Genomic DNA, 5,218 nt, shown 5'->3' on the forward strand with positions numbered 1-5,218 from the left:
ACCTGCTTATACAACTCTTTCAATGGAATTTACAACCAATCATGGATCAGTAGCCACTGCTAGATTCGTGGATGGATCACAAGGGGTCGATGATCAACAGCCTATGAATATTGCCAAGTTTATAGTCCTGCTAGAGTCTCGTCAAGAAGATGATGATCATGATCATGAAGAAAACGACGACGATGATTATGATGATGATGATGATGATGACGAAGACCACGATGATGATGATCAAACAGAGGAAGAAGAAGATGAAGAGGAAGAGGAGAACTACAAATCAGAAGAAGAAAAAGAAGAAAGAGAAGGAGGTGAAGGAGCTGCAGAGATTTGCGTGATTTGTCAAGAAGAATACAAAGGAGGTGAGTTGATCGGAGCACTGGAATGCGGACATGAGTATCATCCAAAGTGTATCAAGAAATGGTTGCGGAAGAATAGAGTCTGTCCAATTTGCCGGTTCACAGACTTCTCAATATAAGTTTTACGGTTAATTTTCACATTTGTTATTTTCTTTTCCGTTTCAAATGCTGGAAAACTAAATATATAGAAGATTATTTTTAGAAAATTAATGTTAATAATTAGAAACCCAAAATCAGCTTACAAGACATTGATAGCTAGCTTATATATGGTTATAACTTATAAAACTTGGCCAACAAAAAAGAGTATCCGTTGATTAGTTCACTTATAAAAGTTAAGTTATATTTTGTGATCTTTCACTCTTATTTAAAATGCTTTACCAAGAATGTCTATAAAATTATAGTTCTATACTTCACTTATATATAAATATAAAAAACAAAAATGTTATTTCAAGCTTTTAGAATGAAGTATTTTGTGTTAATTTTCTAATATCCTTATTAGAAACCATTATTTTATAAACTTTAAAATCAATATCCAAATCAAACATAGTCATTTGTTAATTTGGACCGGTTTTTATGGATTTGTGTATATTTCTCATGACCATGTAATTGATTCATTGCTTATAGGTGAGATGACGATACATTTTTGTTGCTCGACCTAATTTTAATTAAGATTTTAAGAGATGTAAAACTACTTCTAGTTTTATATCATAATCAAATTTTAATACATATAGATTATAATCGTTTTTCATGGTTAGTTAAAATATTAATATTTGTTTCTAATGTTTAAGAAGTAAGGGCCTAAATAATATAGAAACTGATACATTCAAAAATATTATGTTTATATAAAAATTTATAAAATTGAAAAAAAAATTAGATTAAGGAATTTTGATATGAAATCAATGATAGTTACCCAAATTATTTGCTCACATAGAAAACGGTGAAACGGTCTATAAAAAAAATGGTTTGTTTTTTTAATTCTATTTGCAACCTATTCTAATTGATTTTCTTACATATAACAACCTACATTTAATATGTTATAATGTTCATTTTGACAATAACAAACATAAATCCCATCAAATTCCAAAGTAGTCTGATCAATGTATCATTTATGTAAACCATAAAAATGTTTGGTTTTAATTACAAAATCACAAAAAATGGTTTTAATTAGCAACACCTCCTGTATTGATTCGTCCATTTGGATGTCTCGATGTGCTAAAACGGAAGTTGGAAGACGTCTCGCCAAAGACGTTAAAAAGGGGCATCTTTGGAAATATTGTGTTTTCATCTTTTTAAAACCCGAATAACTGATTTTAAAAGCATTTTTGATATATTGAAAACTACATTTTTTAGAATTTTCAAGATTCATTCTCAACTTTGGTCCAAACTTTTTTCATGTTTTTGAAACCAAGGCTTTACGAGAATCGTGTTGGCAAAATAAAATGTGTGAGGAAAATTTAAATCACATTTTTAGTGTGCAAGAAAACCATGTGGCCCGCATGAGTAAAAGGCTTAGGATGTGTGTGGCACGTGTGACCATCCATGCGACTAGTGTGCAGCCTGCACGCTACCCGTGTATAAGCTCCAAATGGATTTTATTAATCAAGAGGCGGCCTAGCAAGACCATGCGATCTTCGTGCGACATCCATGCAGCCTGCGTAATCAAAAAGAAAAAAAATCAATTCAGCTCATGCAGGCTTCACCCGATCTTCGCTCGGCCCGTGTGGCTTATTTAGGACTTGGAAGATTTTTGATCATCAGCTCATGTGACTAGTGTTCGGCCCGCTCGCTGCCTATGTGTAAGCTCAAATTGTAATTTGTGTGATTAGGAGCTAGACAAGCCAATCCATGCGACCTTTGCTCGAGCATTACGCGACTCAAGTTGACCAAGACATCTCCATTTAAATCATTTGACTTCTTGACTTTATTTGACCAAGCTTTTACCTTTTTGCTTACATATTTACCACCCTTTCATTCTTTTTCACCAGCCACTTCTTATCTTCTTCCCCACTCTTCTTCTCTCTCTAACTCCGCCGCCTTCCTCCATCTAGAAATGGTTGCGGAAGCGGGAAGAATAGAGTTTGTCCAATTTGTAGGTTCACAGACTTCTCATTATAAGTTTTATGGTTAATTTTCACATTTGTTATTTTCTTTTCCGTTTCTATGCGTACATGTTTCAAATACTGGATAACTATATATATATATATATATATATATATATATATATATATATATATATATATATATATATATATATATATATATATATATATAAAGATTATATTTAGCAAATTAATGTTAATAATTAGAAACCCAAAATCATCTTACAAGACATTGATAGCTAGCTTATAATTTTAAAAATTAGCCAAAAAAAAAAAGAGTATCCGTTGATTAGTTCACTTATTAAAGTTAAGTTATATTTTGTGATCTTTCACTTTTATTTAAAATGGTTTATCAAGAATGTGTATAAACTTATATATATAAACAAGCAGAAGTAAAGATATTATTTTAATATTAAAATTTAATTTATTTATGATTACGCTTTAGGTTTGATATTTATTTAACTTTATTAACCAACTTATAATTATTATTAGAAAGACACTACACTTTGTCACTTTTAACTATTTATAAAATATATTTGCATTCCTTTAGTTGAACTAAAATTTATATTTAAGTTGACCAAGTAATGTTATATTTAAATTAACAATTTAAGTATTTTATACAAACTGTTCAAAAGTTATAGCATTAAAATGATAATTGTTTACATACAACAACATTTTAAAATTAATAAATAAAGTATATTATGTTAAAAGTTAAAGACATAACTTTGTAAATAAAAGTAAGATATTATTTTAATATTGAAATTTATTTTATATATGATTACACCTTAAGTTTGATATTTATTTAACCTTACTAACCAACTTATAGTTATTATTAGAATGAAATTGAAAAGTCATGGGAGTTTCAAATGAATGTGGTGAAAAGAAAAATGTATGGGATATGTTTTTTTAAATATAACAATAACGTTGTTAAATTTGATATAATAATTCGTATACTAAATTAATATAATATATTGATTATTTTAAATTATATGATAATATATACATCTATTCTAAATGTATAATCTCAACCATTTGAATGACTTCTACCATTGAGTTACTCATTAAAAAGATTAAATATAATATATGGCTTAATGTTATTTATAGTTTTTGTTATTGTTAGTTAATTTTTTTAAATTATTTTTTTAACGTTTTAATTTCTATCATTATAATTATTTAAAACATAAGACATTGTTTTTTGATTTTAAAGGCAATAATATAATCATTTATATAGAGTTATTTTTAACTATTGTTATTGTAAGTTATTTTAAGCTACTTATTTGAAAACTTTTTATGATTATACAAATATCTTTAGGAAATATTTTAGTTAAATTGATATATAATTTAGTTTTTGCATGTAGCACTACAATTTATCACTTTTAACTATTCACAAAATATTCATCGGGTTTTTAAGTGGAACTGAAATTTATATTTAACTTGACAATGTAATATTATATTTAAATTAACAGTTTAAGTATTTTATCCAAACTGTTCCAAAGCTAAATATGTAGCTTTAAATTGATAATGGTTTAATATGTTAAAAGTTAAAATATATAACCTTATAAGTAGAAGTAAAGATATTACTTTAATATTGAAATTTAGTTTATTTATGATTACACTTTAGGTTTGATATTTATTTAACCTTATTAACCAAATTATAATTATTATTAGAAAGACACTACAATTTATCATTTTAACTATTTACAAAATATTATTTGGGTTGTGTAAGTTAAACTAAAATTTATATTTAAGATGGTCCTGTAATGTTTATATTTAATTTTATAATTTAAATATTTTATAAAAATTGTTCAAAAGTTGTAACTTTAAAATGATAATGGTTTATATCCAACAATATATTAAAACTAATAAATTAAGTATAATATGTAAAAAGTTAATATATATATATATATATATATATATATATATATATAACTTTATAAGTAGAACTAAAGATATTCTTTTAATATTGAGCTTTAGTTTATATATGATTACACTTTAGATTTAATATTTTTTTAATCTTATTAACCGACTTATAATCATTATTAAAAAGAAATTGAAAAGTCATGAGAGTATCATATGAATATGGTTAAAGGAAAAATGAACTGGAGTTTCATAAATGTAACAATATAATCATTTATATAGAGTTATTTTTAACTATTGTTATTATAAGTTATTTTAAGTTACTTATTTGAAAACTTTTAATGATTATACAAATATCTTCAGGAAATATTTTAGTTAAATTGATATTATAATTTAGTTTTTGCATTTAGCACTACAATTTATCTTGAGAAAATTGCACAAATGGTCCCTGTAGTTGGCAAATTTATGTGTTTTTGGTCCAAAATAAAATGTTGGTGCACCACTAGTCCAAATTTGGATATCTTGTGTAGTTTTGGTCCTTATGGTTATCATTTTTTGTTGTTTTGGTCCATACCCTACCTAAAATGACAATTATGCCATTAACTGATTGTTTTTTTTTAATTTTGTTAATTGAGTTCCTATTATTTTAATTAAAAAACCAAAAAACCCACCCCCACCTCTCTCTCTGTCACTCTAATGTTGTTAAAGACCCATCACTGGCCTTCAACCCACTGCCTCCACCATCGTCGACCATTGCTACCTCAAAAACTTCAATCAACCATCGTCACCACATCTTCCTTCCTCAATGGATTCCTTCCTCAGGTGTTTCTGGTGGGACATGATTGGGGCACAACTGTCGCTTGGCATCTAGTCTTTTCCGGCCAGATAGAGTCAAGGGAATCATTT

Source organism: Lactuca serriola, chromosome 3 (genome assembly GCF_051521515.1).
Source record: "Lactuca serriola cultivar US96UC23 chromosome 3, Lser_US96UC23_V15, whole genome shotgun sequence".
NCBI classification, from domain to species: Eukaryota; Viridiplantae; Streptophyta; class Magnoliopsida; order Asterales; family Asteraceae; genus Lactuca; species Lactuca serriola.